Source organism: Cynocephalus volans, chromosome X, assembly GCF_027409185.1.
Source record: "Cynocephalus volans isolate mCynVol1 chromosome X, mCynVol1.pri, whole genome shotgun sequence".
NCBI classification, from domain to species: Eukaryota; Metazoa; Chordata; class Mammalia; order Dermoptera; family Cynocephalidae; genus Cynocephalus; species Cynocephalus volans.
Window position 1 is genome coordinate 131,245,939 of NC_084478.1, and position 21,810 is coordinate 131,267,748.

The 21,810-nt window shown below is 40.1% G+C and overlaps 1 long non-coding RNA gene across 4 annotated transcripts in view; it reads left to right on the forward strand.

The window, feature by feature from the left end:
* LOC134367431 (uncharacterized) overlaps positions 1-21,810 on the forward strand; it is a 45,652-nt gene that overhangs the window by 2,316 nt on the left and 21,526 nt on the right. The window contains exons 3-8 of one of the 4 annotated variants that reach the window (XR_010022412.1): positions 1,055-1,249; positions 1,836-1,941; positions 3,288-3,459; positions 5,909-5,984; positions 8,559-8,611; positions 17,983-18,057. This is a non-coding gene — a long non-coding RNA (uncharacterized LOC134367431). Of the gene's footprint in view, positions 1-1,054; positions 1,250-1,835; positions 1,942-3,287; positions 3,460-5,908; positions 5,985-8,558; positions 8,612-17,982; positions 18,058-21,810 lie in introns of those variants that run through there. The other 3 variants (XR_010022410.1, XR_010022413.1, XR_010022411.1) reach the window with 3 other exon arrangements.

Sequence of the window (21,810 nt, forward strand, 5' to 3'; positions counted from 1 at the left end):
AAAAAAAGCAAAATCACAAACAAGCAGCCTGGTATAGTAGAAGGATTAGCAAACTATGACCTCAGAGTTCACGTTTTTTCAGATGAACATTTACAATCAGTTCGATGATAGGAAACACTTTCAACCCCAATGAAGCAAAATGTTATTCTTCTACTCCACTCTTTTCATTAGTAGACCTATGTTATAAAACCTTGTAGTCAATTATTATATTTTAAATTTCATTAATAAAAATTTTGTGGAAATTTGTTTTCTCTCATAATATAAATACATAATATCCTCTGTCTTGCTTCTTGGTCCATAAATCCCAAAATATTAATTATCTGGCCTTCACAGAAAAGTTTGCCAACTCTTGGTTTAATAGATTAAAAAGAGGAATGGAAAGCATTGCCACGTACTTGCTGTGTGACCTTGGAAAGTCACTTCGCTGCTGTGGTCTTTATGTTCATTATCTATGAAATGAAGATAAAGGTTGATGGGTTGATGAGGTAAACTCTAGGGTGAATCCCCCCCAACTCCTAAGTTTTTGATTAATTAATTAATTATACAAATATTTACTGAGTTACTATTATGTACCAAGAACTGTTAAAGGCATGGGTGATACAGCAGGAAACAAAATTCTGTCCTGAGAGAGAGTACTATTCTAAATGAAAAGAGACTTAAGTTGCAACACGTAGTCTGAGATTGGATCCTGACTGAACAAACTACATTATAGGAAATTTTGGGGAAAATTAGGGAAATTTGAATATGGATGGGTATTAGATGAGATGAAACTTACTAAGATGGGATGGGGAGGTTATTAACTGAAAACAGCAGTTGCAAAACATTATGTACAGTATTATCTCATTTTGGTAGAAAATACATACAGTATATGTATTATATACTTAGATCTAGAAGGATCTATACTAAGCTGTTAACACTGGTTATTTCTGTGTGGTGGGAATACAATATTTCTGTTTACTTATTTTTGTTTTCTAACTTTCTACAATGAACATTTACTGCTTTTGTAAAAATAAAATGTCATTTGTAATTTAAAAAATAATCTCTCTTTTCACAGTTTGTATGCTAGTGCCTCTTTTAAGTATTCAGACTGTCAAATCTGTCACCTTTTTTGGGGGAACACATGTAAGGATGGAGAGTCTCCCCCCACCCCACTGGAGGTAACAAAGGATCAAGGTGCTCTCTCTGAAATTCTAGCTGCAGAATTTAAACTGATGCTGCTGCTGCTGGCATTTCCCTTGGGATTTTACTGGTAAGTAGAGCTTTCTTAAACCCAAGGCTTTCAAATGGGGTGGGATTTTGTAGGGTGGCCAGCAGTTAAAAAGAAGGATCAGAGAGGCAAACGTTGGCAGTGTCCATCTAAGCACTGTTGAGGAAAGAAGGGACCCTGCCGGAGAACACGCCCAATCTGTTCTGGAGGTAGGTCTATCTGTTGCATCGATGAATGCATCAGGCTTTTGATTAAACATTTGAATCACATAACTGCTCCTCTTATTCTAGGACAGGGGTGGGCAAACTACAGCCTGTAGATCAAATGTGGCCCACCATCTGTTTTTGTGAATCAAGTTTTATTGGGGTACAACCATACTTGTTTACATATTGTCTATCACTGCTTTGGCCCTGCAATGGCAGAGTTGAGTAATTGCAGCAGAGACCGTATATGACTCATAAAGCCAAAAATATTTACTGTCTGGCCCTTTAAAGAAAAAGTTTCTAGACCTCTGTTCTAGGCTCACCAGAAAACTGTCTTAGTAGGCATGCCCCTAGGGAGAGAATACCCATTTGCGGTCATATTAACAAATTGATGTTCTGATTTATAAACCTCATTCTCTCCTAAGCTTTATTAGAATGTATCAGTGTTCCCAACTTCAGATTACTAGATTGCATTTCTCATCCTGCAAAGCTGAAGACCAGGTCATGAAAAATCAGAGAAAATCCATCAAGGTAAATGCTTCCCTGTGAGCCCTATTGTTCCATTAGATCTACTCATGCTTCAAATTTAGTGCCACCTCCTCCCAGAAGCCTTCTCTGACTCCTTATCCTGATTTCACTGACTGTGCCATTGCTCCCAATGCACCCTTAGCAGACCTCTATTGTAATACTTAACATGCTGCCTGGTAGTCTTGGATTCATTCTCTGTCTCTCCACTAGAGAGGGCAAGGGCCACATGTTCTTTGGTATGTCCGCTGAGAGCCTAGCATAATGCCTAGCATATAGTAGCTTACTAGCTGTATATCCTTGGCCATGCTGATTCTCCAAACCTCAGTTTTCCAGTCTGTAAGTGCAAAGGCCCTGAAGCCAGAAAGAATTTGGCGTGTTTAAGGAATGGAAGAAGGCAAGGGAGACTAGCAGGGTAAAGTAGTTGAACTTATTCTAATAGTAGAAGGAAGCCATTTAACAATTTTAAAGAGAGGGACATGATCTGGCACTCTGTGTTTTTAAAAAATTAAAAATTTTTTAATTAAAAAAATCTGTGTGGTAGACAGAAAAATAGCCCCCAAGGTTGTCCACATCCTCATCCGCTGGAACCTGTGAATATGTTACCTTATATGACAAAAAGCACTTTGTAGATGTGATTAAGTTAAGGATCTTGAGATCGGAGGATTATCCTGGATTTTCCAGGTGGGGGCAGTGGAATTACAGGGGTCCTTATAAGAGGGAGGTGGAAAGGCCAGAGTCAAAGAAAGGAGATAGTATGATGGAAGCAGGGTTAGTAGTCAGAAAGAGATTTGAGGATGCTGTGCTGACGTCTAGAAGATGAAAGAAGGGGCCATAAGTCAGGGATGTAAGTAGCCCCTAGAGACAGGAAAAAGACAAGGAAATTAGAGGGTCTAAATTCTCCTCTAGAGCCTCCAGAGGGAATGCAGCCCTGCTGATGCCTTGACTTTAGCTACGTGAGACCCACTTCAGACCTTTGAACATCAGAACTGTAATATCATATATACCTTTTGTATATATTTCTGATTTTTAGAATCATGTATATAGTTAAGATTTTTAGAACCATGTTAATGTTTCACCTACTAAAAAAGTTAATAGAGATGAAAGGGGACCCAGAATGGAATACAAACAGAAACAAAGGAACCTAACTGTATTACAAAAGAATAACAACCATAGTGAAGGAGTGGGAGAAAATAAATAACTAACCTAGGTGTTATGGACTGAATTGCTACCACCCTCCCCTCAATTCGTAGGTTGAAGCCCTAACCCCCTATGTGACTATATTTGAAGATAGGGCCTTTAAGGAGGTAATTAAGCTAAAATGAGGTCATAAGGGTAGTGTCCTAATCCAGTAGGGTTGGTGTCCTTATAAGAAGAGGAAGAAACACCAGGAATGTGCTTGCATAGATAAAAGGCCATGTGAGGACACAGCGAGAAGTCGACCATCTGCAAACCAAGGAGAAAGGCCTCACCAGAAACCGACCCTGCTGACACCTTGATCTTGGACTTCTAGCCTACAGAACTGTGAGAAATAAATTTCTGTTGTTTAAGTCACCATTTGTGTTATTTTGTTATGGCATCCCTAGCTGACTAATATACTAAGTAACTCTGGAAAACAATATTTTGACTATACTCATATACTCTAAGACAGTGGTTCTCAAACTTCAGTATGCATCAGAGTCACCTGGAGGGCTTGTTAGGATTCAGATTGCCAGTCCCAGCCCCAGAATTTCTGATTCAGCAGATCTGGGATGGGGCCAAAGAATTTGCATTTCTAACAAGTTCCCAAGTGATGCTAATGCTGTTTGTCCATGGAGCACACTTTAGAACCACTGTTCGCATGCTAAAGACAAAAAATGACTGCAAAAATACTGTACTGTAATAAGTAGGTTTGTTTTCTGCAGGGGTATGGGTTGGCAATTCTGAATCTATGTATTTTCTAGTATCAAGCCAATAAGTAAATATATTGTGAATAACAAGAGGCATATTTTACTCCATCAGAGGAGTTACAAATAAGAAAAGACAGAGACTAGAATGAACCTTGTGATCAGAGGTATCAGTATGAACACACTGTTTTATATGTGCATGAACACATATGCACACCGAAACTCCCCACTCCCTGCCATACTCACACATAGATATTGAAACATATAGATGTTTATGTATACTATATATATATATTTCCTAGCTCTCTCTGCTGAGAAGGCCCAGAAGCAAGGATACCCCAATACCAATGAGCACACCTAGCATTCAGATCTTGGTTTAAAAATATCATTCTCCAAGTTAAAGGATCTGGGGCTCCATGGAGAAATGGCTGATTCCAAGTCTGGGGCAGGGAGAGTAAAAGACGATCTTGGAATGTCTTTTTCTGCTAGAAAGTAAGAAAGTGCTCATGGAATAATGGGGACATGCCAAAAGGACACAGGAGTCAACTTGCAAAGGTTCCCAATGGTGAAATCTGGGACAATTTGAGCAACAGAATAAATAATGATAATAATGGGTTATCACAAAATAAGAATTCATAAGTCCATACTAATATAAAGAAATGAGTAAATAAATAGATGAGGAAGAAGGAAAAACACTTGTTTATGGTAGAATTCCAATTAATTAATATAGAAAGAATAATGGACATAGAAACATTATTTGGCAGTTGCCACAGTAATAACTGTTTCAGGCTACAGATGCTAAAATTAATGGTCAAAAATGTGACGAGAAACAGGATATTTTTATAGTTTCAGAGTTTCTCCCTGCAAAATGCTTATAAGCTACAAAGGGCAAAATAGTAACTTTACTCTGGGGAAACCTGGCAAACACCACCTTAACCAAGTGATCAAAGTTAACATCACTAGTAATGGAACAAACTGACATCATGTGCCTCTTGATATATGATGCACTGAAAAGGACATACCATCACGTCTGTAGTATTCTTGCCAGAACACATAATCTGAATTTAGTCATGATGAATCATCAGACAAACCCAAAATTGAAACTGGTCAGTTTTTTAAATGTCATGGCAATTAAAGAAAAAAAAAATACCGAGGAACTGTTCCAGATTAAAAGTGCCTAAGGAGACATGTGTGATCTTGGACTAGAAAAAGGATATTGGTGGAGCAATTGGAGAAGATTGAATGTGGTCTATAGATTAGATTATAATATTGCTTGAATGTTAATTTCTTGACTTACTATACTGTACTGTGGTTATGTAAGATGTTAACATTTGGAGAATCTGGGTGAAGGATATATTCTTTGTACTGTTTTTGCAACTTTTTTTGGTAAGTCTGTAATTACTTCAAAATGAAAAGTTGAAAATAAAACGTGAGTTATTTACCTCCTCCCAAAATATCCCTGCTGATTTGACTGCCATGTGCAGTGTAGCTTGTAGAGAGGCCAGCGTGTAAGTCTGGAGACCAGGCAGGAGGCTGTTGCACTAGATCAGGGTAGCGATGATTGTAGTGGAAATGAAGAGGGGTGGATGGGTTCAGGATGCGTTTTGACATCTCCTTGGGAAGGACATTGCACAGGAGGGAATGGAAGGGAGAGCAACCTCATTTGGAAAGGAGGTTCTCTGGGCATTACCTTCAGATAAAATATAAAACAGAATAGACCCTGCATGCCTGTAAGTGTTTTCAATAGATATTGTGGATTCAGAATCCTCTATTATGTAAGCTGGACTGTTTATCTTGTAATTTGTATTTTCTTTATATTTTTTCCCCATAGTATTCCTCTTATCCAAGGGAAATAAAGAAAAGGGGGCTTTCTTTGGTTCCCTTCTGTGTTTACCTCTGCCAAAGACCTTTTTCTTGCTAATTCCTCTGCTCTTTTCAAGGAGGGGCTTGAGTTCTGTCTTGTCACCCAAATTGAGACCTTTACAAAGCCCCACTGGTCAGATTGGGTTTCCACATGATGTGCTCCTCCCTATGTTTAGGTCTTTAGCTGGAATACTCTCTTATTAAAATTTTGTCTGTCTTTCAAGGCTCAGCTCAAGGACCACCCCTTCCAAGATGTCTTCCTGGAGTTCCTCAGCCAAAAGTAATACCTCTCTTTCCTGGGTAAGTCATAGCTCTTAGTTTATTTCTCTTATTTGGCCCACATTCATTAATTCGCAGTCATACTTACTGCTTTGTACTTATTTGTATTCATAACATATTCTCTACCAGATTTAAAATGCCTTGAGGGTAGGTACACATGTTGTTCAACTTTAAATGTATTATTTTTTTCCCATCATTAGGTGCAAAAGAGGTTCAACAGTAAAATAAGTTGATAACTTTCCCCATGTACTTCAAACCTAATCTTTAGTTCCCTTGGTTTCTGCTAAGGACTTTTCCTGTGAAATGTTGGAGTTACTTCCTTAGTCCTCAGTGATCTTCTGTGTGACTTTGTTTTCTGTTCCATTGCTTTCTGGAGTTGCTTCCACCAGGGGGCGCTCCTTACTATATACAGTACAGACCAATTTCTTTTCCTTTAGGAGGAGAAAGAAAGGAGACTTCCGTCAGATAAAATGTCAGAACAATGGAAAAACAAATAGTGGGAAGTAGAAACTGAATTTCCTGGGACTTGACTTGGTCCCAGTATTGGCTGGCTACTCAAATGCTATTTCACTTGCCATATTGTGTTTTGGTATGATTCTGGCCCATGTATCAAGATTTCTTCCTTTCCAATGTATTTCATTCACTCCATCTACAAATATATATTGAGTGTCTACTTTGTGTCAGATATTATTGTAGATGGTGAGGCTTCATCTGTGCATGGAACAGGCCAAGTCTCTGACCTCATGGAGCTTATATTTCATATATGGGCAATAGATAATAAGTGAGATACATAAATAAAATACATTGTCTATTAGGTAGGGATAAATGCAAGAGAGAAAAAAATAATGCAGGGTCTTGTAGGCCATTGTAATAATTTTGACTTTTACTCAGAGTGAGATGGGAAGCAGTGGGGAATTTTGAGTAGAGGAGTGATGTGAGGTGACTTATATTTTAAAAGGCTTGCTCTGGTTGTTTTGTGGAAAGTAAATTATAAGGGGACAAGCTTGGGTCAGGGTAGGAACAGTGGAATTGGGAAGAAGGTGTTTGCTTTGGGGTATAATTTTGAAGGTTGAGCCAACCGGATTTGCTAACAGATCAGATGTGGGATGTAAGAGAAATCAAGGAAAGCAGGGCCACCGTGTTGCACAACATCAATAGCATTGATGAAAATGTGACTGGTGCCCCATGGAGTTGTGTAATACAGCATCTCTGTCCAAGATGATGCCAAAGTTTTTGACCTGAGCAGTTGGAAGAATGGAGTTGCCACTAACAGCAATGAAGAAGACCATGGGATGAACAGGGTTGGGAGGATATCAGGAGTTCAGTTTTGGATATGTTAACTAGACATCTAAGTGGAGATGTTGAACAAGCTATAGGATATATGAGCCTGCCATTCAGAGGAGTGGCCCAGGCTGGAAATAAAAATTTTTGAGTCATAGGCATCTGGATAGTATTTAAAGTATGATATGGATAAAATCACCAAGGGAGTGAGAGTAGTTAGAAAAGAGAAGGGGACCAAAGACCAAGCCTGGGGACACTCCAACATTTAGAGTTTAGGAAGATAAGAAGGAATAAGCAAAGGAGACTAAGGAGTGACTAGAAGGTAGAAGGAAAGCCAGAAGAGGATGGTATCCTGGAAGCCAAGTGAAGAAGGTGCTTTAACGAAGAGGGAATGATCAACTGCAAAAAGTACTTCTGGTTGGCCAAGCAAGATGAGGGCTGAGAATTCTCGATAGAATTTAGCAACATAGAGATCACTAGTGGCCTTGGAGAAGCTGTTTCAGCAGACAAAAGCTTGATTAAAGTGGCTCAAGAAAGAAAGGGAGGAGAAAAATTGTAGACGGGAAGTATAGACCAATCTTTTGAAGAGATTTGTTGTAAGGAGGAATGGAGAAATGAGGCAGTAACTTGAATGGTGTGGGGTCAAGAGAAGGTATTTAGAGTGGGAGAAATAATCACACGTTTGCTCCAGGAATACTCACTGAAAACTTGAAGTTCATTTTTCCTTATTCACATGTGTTCCTTGGGGTAGTACCTAGTAATCCTCAGGGAATCTGGATGTTGCAGGAGGGGATGTCACCATCAGGTTCGAATATAATAAACTCTAAGGAAACCCACTGATACCCTTTAAGAAAACTGAACTCAGAACCTCTGCAATTAGCAAAAGAGAGAGTATCTTCATGTGTGGAAAAAATTGGGGTTGTGAGGTACAGCTGTCCCCCTTGCCCACATAGCCTCCTTTGCCAACTTTGAAGTGTCCGGCCTCAGTATGCTAAGTGAGCCTGTGGGTCCCCTTCCAGAAACATTATCTATTTCACAAAAGGGAGAGGAGAAGAAATTCTTATGGAATCTGTGAGGATGAATAAACTCCAGGTAGAGTTGAACTGAGTGGGAAAACCGACATAAAAATTCAGGCCACGGTTCCACTGATTGTTTCCCTGTCCTTGATGAGAAGTGGCCGCAGCAGCAGAAGACAGTGTGGTGCTGGGCTTGCTTCATAGCTTTAGTATCACTGCTTTGAAAACACACACAAGTTTTACTGGTCTCCGTGTAGTGTTTTTATTCGAATTTCTTTCCTATTCTCTTGTCTTCAAGTCCCAGCCCATGTGTCGCCTGTTCCCCAGAGCCTTCTTTGAGCCCTCTCTCAGGTGAAATTAATAATTTCTTCTCTGCATTTTTTTTTTTTGTTGTTGGCTGGCTGGTATGGGGATCCAAACCTGTGACCTTGCTGTTATAAGGCTGCACTCTAACCAACTGACCTAACTGGCCAGTCTCTTCTCTGCATTTCTATAGCATTTTTTCTCTTTTTCTCTCCTAGCATGTATCACATTGTGTTGGAGTTGTGTGTGGCTGTAAACTGAACAGGCATGGATTGGAGTGGATAAGAGCATGGGCTCTGGACCTAGGCTGCTTGCCTTCAAATGGTGGCTCTTGCAAATTGCTTAACCTCCCCTTGTCTCTGTTTCTCATCTGTCTCATCTTGGTTTAATAATAATAATATTAATGGGATTTTGTAATAGGGGTTTTATAAAGATTAGAAACAATTAACATATGTGAAGTACTTAGAACAGTGTCCAGCATATAGTAAGCTCAATAAGCTTTTATTATTTGTCTCTCTTCTTGAGAAATAAGACCATATTTTTATCTTTGTCCTCTAATACTTAGCAATGGGCTTGGCACAGAGTATTAGCTACTTAATCAATTTATATGTGAATCAACCAGGTTTCTAAATCAAACCAATTTAAGTTCATGTTTAAGGTTTCATATGCATATAGCCCTTTTATAAGATCACTCATTCATTCCTTTGTACCATTCTGTATAGTGGTTAAAAATGAAGGTTCTAGAACCTGATCACCTAGTTTGCGTCATTGCTTTGCCACTTGTTACCTGGATGAGATTAGGCATGATATTTAACTTCTTAGTGCCTTAGCTTCCCCACCTGAAAATGAGAAAAAATATAGGAAATTAAACACAGAGTTACTGAACACATGTTAACTAGAAGTATTGTTTATTTAATTGATAATTAAATGATTCAGTGAACACCTAGGATGTTGCAGAGACTGTGCTAGACAATAGTGATGTAGAGGTGAATAAGAGTTGGTCCCTGCTCTCAGAAAACTCATAAGCTAGTGAAGGAAACAAGTGTGAACAAATCAGTATGTATAGAGCCTAGCAGAGGATGGGACTAATTTTACAGGAGAGAACAGTCAGGGGAAAAGGCAGGGAAGGAAGGTTTTTTAAAGGAGGGAAATCCTGAGCTTTTCATCTGTGGATTGACAGTCCTGGGATATTAATATCATATGAATCCCATTTCTGATGAACCTCAACAGATTTATCTTATCAGATTTCCTTAGCCAGACCACTTAAGAGGCCCCATCCTGTATTTGGAAACCTAGAGAAGCTGTTCTGGGCCAATGATGCACCATCAGGCCTTCCCAAGTGCACCAAATATGGCCTTGAATAGTTTCCTCAGGCAAAGCTCCTTTTTCCTTTTGTAGTTAAGCAAGTGGGTCCTCACAGGCAGACGACTACTTTCAGATGCTTGTGTCCTTCCCTTTCCCTCCCTCAGTGAATTTTCTGGAAAAGTTAGTATTTAGATTCTTCCCTTCCTCACAGCAACAATCAGGCAGGAGGGTAGTAGAGAGTGGGTTGTTTTCTAAGAAAAAGCCAGGGCCCCTTTCTAGCTCACACTTTTAATAGAGGCCTCTCAGAGATCGTGGGACTGGAGCCACCTTTAAATTATTGAGATGAAGGACATGGTTTGAGTAGATAAAAACATTTATATCTTCTGTCTCTCAGAAAACGAATAAAGTCATTGAAACTTGTCTAGTTCCCCCAAGTAGTTAATGAGAACAATAGAATTTAGAGTTCCTGGTGTTCTTCTGGAGCTGATTTTGGCAGATGATAAGCAGCTTGTAAAAGGGCTTATTATTTCAGTAGAGTTTTGGCTGCCTGACTTTTAAGGTTGATTATTTATTTTGCATGTTGTGTAACAGGAGCATTGGGCAATGCTCAAAAGAGGCTTTCTGGGTCAGAGATATAAGGACTTTTCTGACTGTCCCGTCCCAACAGAACCAATTCCAGCTGTGGAGTAAGGGGCAAATTTGTATACAGGGCCCAGGCCATGGCTTTTGTATGGCCCCTAACCACCAGACCTTCTTACTGGTTTCTTTAGGAGTTGAATTTATTAACATATCCATCAAGTCCCTATCCCAAGAAAAATATTTCTCTGTGTATATAAGTTCTCAAACTTTCACTGGTAATGTGACCTGCATTTGAAAGAGATATTTTTAAAGACATGGTTTGGTCATTTGCAGTAAGCAGTCCTATGTGGGGTCCCTGTCATCTCAGTAAGTAGATGCTCTGAAAGTTAAGGCTTTCAACTGGTTATAGTGAAAAATAGCCAAGAAGTCTTCCCTCCTTTATGAAGAGTACTAAGCCATAGCCATTCCTTTTTGTTTGAAGGTTTAAAGCATTTTGCCTCCTGTCTTATGCTGGACTTGCTGACTCGCTGAGAGTGATCCTGAGGCTAACATTAGATGTTTTGGAGATAGTGAATGAGGGACGTTCTTTTTCTTCCTATTCTAAACTTCAAAAGTCTGTTGAGCCAGGCCCCTCAAGATGTTGAGATGGTTTTGATAGAGAGAAACTTACCTGTGTCTCTCTTTTTTTCTTTTCTTTTCTTTGGTTTTTATAGGAATCTAAATGTATGAGGAAATTCTGTGTATCGAGGCTGTAAGCCAGCCTTTGTGTGCAGTGCTGTCGGTAAAATATGAAGTGTCAGGAGGTGGTGATGTGTGCCTAGGAAGAGATTTCTTGAGCTAGTCACTGTGTTTTGGATGCTTTATGATATTTGGAAGACCTGTGTCCTTGGGAAAGATGTAACTTGAAGTTACATTTTTAGGATGAACCATCCTCCCTCAGAGATAATGTTTTGTTAAAGAGAGTCTTGGGAAGCGTGAAATCTGATCATGCTGGTAGAGTTTGCTTCTCTATAAGGAACTATACATTGTGTGTGTGACTAGCCTAATTTCTTATGCTGAAATATCTGGCATCCTAGATGGACCACTGCTTTGGTTCCTGTGTGAGTCAGAATGGGCTAGACTCTGGTGCAGTAACAAATAAACAGCAAAAGTCTATTTATTGCTCACATAATGTTTGATGCAGACTGGTTGACCCTCTTCCATCTTGTAGCAATGCCATCTGGAACACATGACCTCCAAAGACACGATGGCAAAGAAAAAGACAGTTGGAAAAAAGACGTTCTGTGGTGCTGTCTGATCATTAACTTCCTACCCTACTCATGGAATGTATGGGTGATGATGATTTTTTAATTGTGTAAGAGACTGGCCTGTGAACACCAGACCACCTTTTCAGTCTAACGGACATTGCTTGTTTCACCTAAGGAGAGGAGACAGAACCAGGTAGTACTTACCTGTTCATCAGTCACAGTCTTTTTCCTTTTCCTCCCTCTTTACTCACCACGAAACACACATTCTCCTGCTTCTGTCTCAAGAGTCACACTCATAAGAACATAAGAATTGTCCCCAGGTCAAACACCTTCGTACTCTTGTGTCAGGTCTGACTAGAGCTATCGGAATGCTTAATAAGAAAGTGTGATAGTTGTTCTTAATGAGGTTTATCTCACAAGGTTGGGGCAGGCCTGCCTATTTCTGTAGGGGCCTGATGGAGTTTGGATGTGTTGTCCCCTCTAAAACTCATGTGGAAATTTGATCTCCAATGTGGCAGTGTTGGAAACTGATTGAGTTATGGGGGCAGATCCCTCATGAATGGATTAATGCTCTCCCTAGGTGGGGGGATTAATGAGTGAGTTCTCACTATATTAGTTCCCGCGAGAGCTCGTTGCAAAAAAAAGACCCTGGCCCCTTCTCTCTCTCTCTTGCTTCCTCTCGCCATGTGATCTGCTTGTACCCGCCAGCTGCCTGCCACTTTCCACCATGAGTAGAAGCAGCCTGAGGCCCGTGCCAGATGCAGCTGTCCCAGAATCGTAAGCCAAATAAACCTCTCTTCTTTATAAATTACCCAGTCTCAGGTATTTCTGTTATAGCACCACAAGACAGACTAAAACAGATTCCTAACCTCAGATCAGACTGCATTCTGACACTGTGATAGAAGCCCTGTGATACCCTAAAACAGGGCCTAATGCCTCAGGGTTGTTTCACTGTAAATTAATTTGCAGTAAACCCTTTGACAAGGTTAAGTGAGCAGAATTTCCTTGAGTATCACTGAGAGAAAGTTAATATGATCCTCCAGGAGGAGGATGACCAGTGGAGCCTTTTCTAGATTTCTTACTAGAAGAAATCCCAGAGGGAACCTGAGAGGTAAAAAGTGGTTGGCCTTTTCTTTCTTTTTTTCCTTCATTCCTTCCTTTCAGATGGAGAGAACAAACCTAAGGGTACTAGAGATGGGGCGGAGGAAGGGAGGATGTTTGAGAAGTGATAGTTCAGGCAAAGGGCATAAAGAAATATCACAATTTGTAAAAATCAATATGTAATAATAAATTTAAAAAATAAAGCTGTTAAGGAAACTAAAACAAAACAAATAAACAAAAAGTGGTTGGCTGCTCCTGACCTGATTCAGAGTGTTTAATTGAACCATAACCACTAGAGGATACTAGTGTATATGTGTGTGCACACACACACACATACACACACTCCTGTGGTATGTGGTGACTTTGTTTTCTCAGCCTTTGCAACAGTTTGCTGCTTTCATTGTTTTCCCTTTGAATTTCAGAAATGATCAAACTAAGAACATAATTTTCTCATATTACCTTTAGTGTCTTCCGTAGGAAAGGAGTGACTAGAGTCAGTGTAGATCAACTCAGGGAGTGCATATCTGCCAGAATTGCAGCTCACCTTCCTTGCCTCTGGCGTAAATACCTCTCTGAAGGGTAGCCCTTAAACCAGATGTAAGTTACCCACTCTGTGGATGTCTGGTTGGCTTAGAAGTATGGGAGGGGCAGAAATGTCAGGAGGTAGGGGTGAAGAAGGGCTGTATCTGAAATCGGGCCATGATGATTAATTTTCACTTTCCTCCTTTTGGCTTCATTGCTATACTCCATGTGGGTGTTGTTATCTTGAATCTAGATGAGACCCACCCCAATAGTCAGTTCTTGAATATAAATCATATCCCCTTATAGAATCACTGCCAAACTTGTTATGGTAAAAGATTTTTAAGACTCAGATGCAGCATTCACTTTGGTTGGAGTTTGCCATTTAAATCTATTTCACACGTATAAGTATCATGTCTTTTATAATATGTTCTTAATTGGTTCTCAGTTCTTCCAGATTGAATCGCTTTTAAAAATTTTCCTTATGTAATCTTTAATTCTAGTTGGGAAAACATCACTTGACAGTTACCGTTTCTATTTTCCCTTTCTTGCCCAGTAATAAAATTTTGATTCTTCAATTTCACATTTTCATATCTTCCTCTTTCTATTTCATATCCCTGCTGTTGATTGCCACTTTCCTGGTTAAATTTCCTTCCCCTCCCCTACATCAAATTCTATGCTTTTTCATCTTTTCCATATCTTTGATTTGAGTTATTGTGTGTGATTTCTAGTAAACCTTTTAAGTGACCAAAGATATCTAACTTTGAGCAAGTTAGAATCTCTCAGACTGATGTGATCCTTTAAAGCAGTTCCAAGTAATTCACCTTAAAAACTAAAAGACTCCATTGTAGTACTTCGTTTATCATCTCCAAATATCTGGAAACTAGATGGGGGCAAGTTTTCCTATTTTAAGAGTGCACAAATTGAGATTCAGAGATGATAAATAACTTTTTCATCATCATCATCCTGCTGGTTCTTTGATGTCCAGATCAAAATAATGAAATGATGAGTGTGAATTCTGAATTATTACTTCCTTCCTGGACTAAAAATGACACTGGGACAGGCTGAAGGACACTACTGTGCATTATGTGGGGGTGAATAGGTCTGGCAGAGGCAGAACTGTAGTTAGAGGCCCCTAGAAGGCAGGGACCCCAGCATCTAGGCAATCTCCTTTTATATCCTGTGCATAGCTGGGCCTTTGGGGTCTGGCCCAGCTCTCCCAGCAGAATACTGTAGTAATTCTGGCCTATAGAGGATGTGGACATAGTGGGTATTTAGCTGACAAGAATGTTATAGACAGTGTAAATACAGAAGATTTCAAGTGTTGCTTCTTAAAGTAGCAAGTGATGTCTGAGCATGGGAGGGAGAATGGTCTTCTCTACAGCGAAATGGGCACTGACTATGAAAGTGGTTTCTAAATCATAAAAATATGGAACACATGATAGTTATTGCTATGACATTATAAATTGTATGTGTTGCTTTCCCCGCAAAGTTTTAAAGGAAGTCCTTAAAGATCTCAAGTATTGCTACAATCATGAAGCTTCAAAATTCACCTTATTTAGCTTACTTCTGATTAGTGCGTTTTTGATGTCATCAGGTTTCCCTCAGGATCTGCCTAAGCACGAGAAATCTCCTTTTTAATATCCTAAGTGCTTAAAGTTCCCCTGGGAGCAGTGTAGAGATGCTCCTCCGTCAGAGGTTAGATTACATTCCCCAAGCCAGTGCTGCTCCTGCTTTGTCTGTACTTCATTTTCTGAAAGAAGACTCTGGCCTCATGGTTATTCTTAATTGTTCTTCCCAATTTTCTGTCATTCGGAGCTGTCTGAGCCACAGAGTTGGGTGGTGACAACGGGGCTTGAGGCAAGACCTGATGTCAGGCAGATACTCAGAAGCACAGTAGTTATCCCCAGGCCAGGCTTCTGAGACCCTCTGCTCTCTGAATACTTGCCCCAAACCTGGAAGGAAGGAACAGTTGCAAACTCCCTCAAACATCCAGAGGATAGCACTGAAGCCACAAACTTTATTCTCCAGGCCTTTTCTAGTGCCTTGTTTATAACATTGCTCTAAAGAGTTTTGTAACCTTGTTTCCTCATTGTATAGTTGAGAAGCAACAGGAAGAGAGATAGCAGTGGGGAATGGAAGGAAGAAGCTTGGATAAACTGGCAGGGGAAGTGCCCGCTGAAGGCCTGATATCCTGGGAAGAGACAGAAAAACAAGATAGCACAACATAATTAAAGACGTGATTGTGATTACCCTGAGTTACCTGGAAAAGGGTTTGAGTGGGTTCAGAAATCTGGGAAGCATGTAATATAGACGTGTATATTTCCCATGCCATCAAAAAATGTAGGGGAAATGCTCCAGGATTTAGGACTGGGCAATGACTTTATGAGTAACACCCCAAAAGCACAGGCAACAAAAGAAAAAATAAACAAATGGGATTATATCAAACTAAAAAGCTTCTGCACAGCAAAGGAAACAATAGAGTGAAAAGACATCCTATGGAATGGGAGAAAATATTTGCAAAAAATGCATCTGACAAGGGATAAATATCCAGAATATACAAAGAGCTCAGACAACTTTACAGCAAAAAAACAAATAATGCAATTAAAAAATGGGCAAAGGAGCTGAATAGACATTTCTCAAAGGAAGACATACAAATGGCCAACAGGTATATGAAAAAATGCTCAACATCACTAATCATCAAGGAAATGCAAATCAAAACCACTCTGAGATATCACCTCACCCCAATCAGACTGGCTATTATAAAAAAGACAGAGAATAACAAATGCTGGTGAGGATGTCGACTGCAGTGTTGGTGGGACTATAAATTAGCACAGCCATTATGGAGAACAGTATGGAGGTTCTTTAAACAACTACAGATGGAACTTCTATATGATCCAGCAATCCCACTCTTGGGGATATTTCCAGAGGATTTGAAAACATCAGGTCAAAGGCATACCTGCACTCCCATGTTTATTGCAGCTCTATTTACAATAGCTAGGCAATGGAACCAACCTAAATGTCCATCGATGGATGACTGGATAAGGAAATTGTGGTATATATACACAGTGGAATACTACTCAGCCATAAAAAAGAATGAAATTCTACCATTTGCAACAACATGGATGCACCTGGAGAAAATTATCCTAAGTGAACAACCCAGGTACAAAAAGAGAAATACCGCATGTTCTCACTCATAACTGGGAGATGAATCCGTAAATAAACAAATGAACAATAAATAGAGACAGAGAGAAAGAAACAACAATCACAGTAATACACTGAACTTTTAAAAAACTAGAGGTGGAAAAGGGACAGAGAGCAAGGGGGCTAATGAGGAATTGGTCAACGGACACAAAGAATGATTGCATATTATAATGATGAATAAGCTAACTATACTGATTTAACCACTACACATTCTACACAATTATTGAAAATCAGCGTTGTTGTACCCCACATATATATATAATAAATTTTTAAAAAATACTGTTTAATAATGTTGATGTTTAAAGGATAACACTTTATCTGTACGAATTGAATTATTTCTAACTCTGCCATAACTCACTTAAACCAGAATTATAAGTATTTCCTGTAATGACAATGTAATGCTTTTTTATAGTAAGGATTTGAAGCCCCGATTTTGTGAAAGTGATTGTGTGAATATAAGAATGTGGTTTGAATGCTGAATTCATTTATTCCCTGATTTGATACCCACAGAGGTGTCACATTTCAGACTTCGTCCGAGGCTCTTTCAGTCACCCATAGGCTGGCTTTTCCTCACATTTCTTTGATTGGCCCAGGAACTGTCTGTGATCCTCTGTGGAAGCCTGAGCTGTGAGGGAGTACAGCTCAGGGTTGGGGCTCCCAAACAGGAAGTGATTTCAATCCTTAGGAAAGTCACTGCCAGGATATCACCTGGGTTCACGTTCACTGTGCCGATGAACTAGCCCAGCCCATTCATCTCTGAGTCAGAAACCTGGGCAGGGCACAGAGGCTGGTGTAAAGATTCCACTCTTGCATCCTGTCCTGTTTGCATGGCCATGAGCTTTCTGACCAGCTGCTGTGAACTGGCAAGTGCTGGGTGGGAGGCGATGCTGGCTGGTCCAGAGCTTTCTGCTGCCGTCATATGCATCTGCAATTACCTCCCTCCTTTTGCTTGCCCATTAATAGTCTGGCCATGCGCCTCTGCCAGCAGGAAGGTCTTCTTTATACACTCCTCTCACTGACCCCCACCCTCACCCCTAACACAATGTGATTGACTTGGCGCAAAGCAAAGAGGCAATGAAGCTGCAGAGCCCATAAAGCCGTCAGAAACAAGTCTCACTTAACCCGTGTAAATGTAATGGCTTGGCTCAGCCTTGTGCTGCTCTTCCCTGTTCTGGCACTTAACATGTTTCACCGAGGGATGTTGCTATTTGGGAAATTAACTGCATCCACCTTCTTTGCAGATGATTCTTGTGACTTTAGAATTACTAAATAGAGCTCTAAAATATGATAGAGCACTGGACCGGGAATCAGGAAAACTGGATTCTTGTCCTGGATCAGCTGCGGACTGCTGCGTGATCTTGGATACAGCTCTTACTCATCTGCCAGGGGAGGAGGGGGCAGTGTTGCACTAGATGATCTCTGAGCTCTAAGCACTAAACTTTCCATTCTCTTTCCCGTTCACAGCAGCAGAAATGTTTTGGTGCATTTCCTGGAGTGTCTTCTCTTTTCCTCTGTGTCCATTTTTCCCTTCACCTGAACCTCTCTTGGTAAAGTAGTTATTCATCTGTTTCTTTTGAAAGCTTCCCTGGGAATACGGAAAGATTGTAATGATAGAGGTACATAGATTCTAGGAGTTTTTATTTTGGAACTGACATCTGGAATTCAGGATTAATGGAGTTATTATAGTCCCATTGGGAAATTTAATCACTCAATCCCAGAGAGAGCAGCCAAGCTAATCATTCATGATGCAGCAAGATTTGGAACTAGACATCTCAGCCTCAGTTTACTGTCTTGCAAGTGACTTGGGTGGGAACAGAAAGAATATGCTGTCCTGTCACCTCCCATCATTAGCATTGCCCAGAAAAAGCAGGGAAGAGACTGAATAGGGTGTGGCAGCAAACTTGGACAAGGATACCAGACAAGTGGCAGACTATTAAATGCCCACTGTTAGCAAATGAGCCAGGCATCGTGGAGCAGAGAGACTAAAAGGACAACTTTCTACAAACAAACCCTGCCTGTTCTCACTTTTGGGTCTACATCAAGTTGTTTTCTCCATTTGGCATGCCATCCTTCTCTTAGCATATTCAAAATCCTACCCATCCAGCAAGTTCCACCTCTTCTATTAAGTTAAGCAAACCTTTACTGAGGGCCACTCAGTCAACCCAGCCTTCTTTTGGGGATATAAAGATGAATAAAGACTTAGTCCCTGTCCTCAGGATGACTGTACTATATTGTCCTACTCGGGTCACTGTTGCTTCATGTATATTCCTTTCTTCCTCTCCAACTAAAACTTAAGCTCCTGTAGGGCAAAGACTGTATTTTGGGGGTCCCACAACCACCCCAAGTTGGGTGACTCGCTAGGAGGACTCACAAGACTCAATAGCAGGTTTTACTCACTGCTAAGATTTATTATAGCAAAGGATACAGAACAAAGGCAGCAGAAAAAATATATGTATCAGTCAGCTACAGGCCTCCAAGTCCTTCCCTATCCAGGGCCACACAGGAGCAACTAACAGCAGACTACAAGGACACCTGTGAAATATCTCTATCCAGGAAAGCTCGCCCACGTCTCAGGGTCTCTGAGTCTTTTATGGAATGAAACTCAGAACCCCAATGAATCTTACTAAACAGTCCTCAGAAGTATAGCATGTCCCATTGCTTTGGACATATAAAATGACATCAAGACATCATCAGTCAGTGACATAGAGAACATTTGGAGGGCCATATTCCCAGCAGTAGACCTAGGGACAATCGTCATTCCAGGCTCCCCTGGAGACATGCAAGGACCAATCAACTGGACCTTTTGTGTTAACTCTTTCTTTTAATACTGTGTCTTATACATTTCACACATCCCCTCAGAGTGCTTTAGCATGGAGTAACACAAGACCTGACCTCTCTCCTGAGCTCAAGACGTGTATTTCACCATCTACTTACCATGTCCAGTCCAATAGACATTGGCACCTCAACATGTCAGAAATCTGAACTTGAATCCACCCCCCTATCCTCACTTTTCTCCATCTCAGTGACTGTCAGCATCATTCACTCTGACACTCATGCCCAGCAATCAGGGTGTCATCCTTGGTTTGCCTCTTGCCCTCACCTCCCACAGTCAGGAATTCCTATTGATTCTAACTCTGACGCATATCCCAAATATGATCGTCTCTCATTCTCTCAACCACCCTGGTCTAAACCACCATCGTCTTTCATCTGGACACTTGCCTCCTAAATGTTTCTACTCATGCTTGTCTCCTATACAGCCTGTTCTCCACTCACCACCCAGAGTGAGCCTTCAAAGTGTATGTCAGGTTCTGTCACTCCTGGCTATTCACAACCTCCAGTGGCCTCTCAACATGCTTGGAATAACGTGGAAACTACTCTCCTGCTCACTCATCATGCTCTAGCCTCAGACCCGGTGAATGGGGTGGGTTCCTCCTCACGTGATGTTCCTTCTTCCAGAACTGTTCTTTGTCTGACTCTTCACATGCTCAGATCCTTCTCCTCCTTTAACTTTCACTTCCATGTCAGCCCCTCATGGAGACCTTCTCTGACTACCCTGTCTAAGGTAGCCCTGCCCCCTTCTCATCTGAAATCATGACTACTTATTTGTTTATGTATTTTTTGTCACTCTACACTGACTAGAATGAGAGAAGACCATTGTCTGTCTTGTTCACAGTGCTATCCTCAGCACCTAGCACTATGCCAAACTCAGAGTAGGCACTCAATAAATATTGTTGAATGTAGTAGGTAATTCATAAATAATCAGTATTTGATTACTTTTAAGTGATGAACTGGTCTCTCTGCCCTATAAGGTTTACATTCGACTGAAGGGTTCAGTAGAAAGAAAACCAAAATAGAAGGCAAACTTTTCTGTGCTTTCCAGTATCTATCATAGTACATGTCAGCATTCTGCACAGCAGAAACCAGCAAGCAACAGGGGTCATATCGAGCTGCCAGAATCTATCCAGCTCAGTACAGGGTATTTTAGAAAGTTCATGGAAATATTTGTATTATCTTTTAATTCTATTTTCCCATGAACTTTTGAAGTATCCCCATATTCTCTCTGGCAGGTATTTCTGGGGCTGTTTGAAGGGAGATACTAGCAACTTTGGAATTCCAACTGGAAGGCAAGGATAATAGGGAGCTGATGTCTTCTCCATGGTAGTGGCAGTGGGGTTTTTCCCAGAGAAACACCCACAGTATGGTTATATCTGGCTTCTGGCCTCTTCAGGGCCTGACTTTATGGGTCTCTAGAGATCCTGTGGGCTGTCCAATATTGTTTCATAGATTTCCTTTCTGTTTAGTCAGAGTGGATTCTGTAGTTTGTAACTAAGACCTCTGACCTATATAATAGGTTGAAAAAAAGGTTAAACTTCAGAATTGTGACTTGTAACTGACATTTAAGTTTGACTAGAAAGTGTTAAAATTACACTGACACTGGAGACATTACTTTAAAACAATACCTGCACTCCCATGTTTACTGCAACTCTGTTTACAATAGCCAAGAGTTGGAACCAACCTAAATGTCCATCGACAGGCAACTAGATAAGGAAAATGGTACATATACGCAATGGAATACTACTCTGCCATAAGAAGGAATGATATTCTGCCTTGTAGCAACATGGATGAACTAAGAGAAAATTATGTTAAGTGAAATAAGCCAGGCACAGAAAGAGAAATACCACATGTTCTCACTTATAAGCGAGAGTTAAAAAATAAGTAAAAAAAGCAAAAAGATACAGAAATTATAATAATTTGTTGAACTTTCAAAAGGAGAGAACAGAACTGAGGCCAGCAGAGATAAGAAAGGAGGAGGAGAATGGGGGGGTTACTGAGAAATTGGTAAAGGGCCACAAAAAATGATTACATTATGTAATGTTCAACATACTAATTATCCTGATTTGAGCACCACACATAATGCACACAGATATCAATATTCAATTCTGTACCCCGCAGATATGTACAATCATGTTTCAATAAAAATAAAAAGAAAATAGAAATTATAAAAAAGGTCATTAAACGCTAACTTTGGTTTTAATTATATTTATTTGTTTTAAGGCCTTAAAATTCCCAAGGTAATAATCTCTGATAATTTGGTAAATATGAAACTTTGCATCAGCAGTGATTTTAGTAAATCAATTGTTTTATATACTAATTATTATTTTTTAAAGTAATGAATTTGTTTCATTTTTTAAGAAAAAGATAAAACTGAACCAACACATGTAACTATATCAAAATGACCTGCTAAGTTTGAGGCAGACTAATTTATTTACTCACATGCCTGGAGAGAATTGT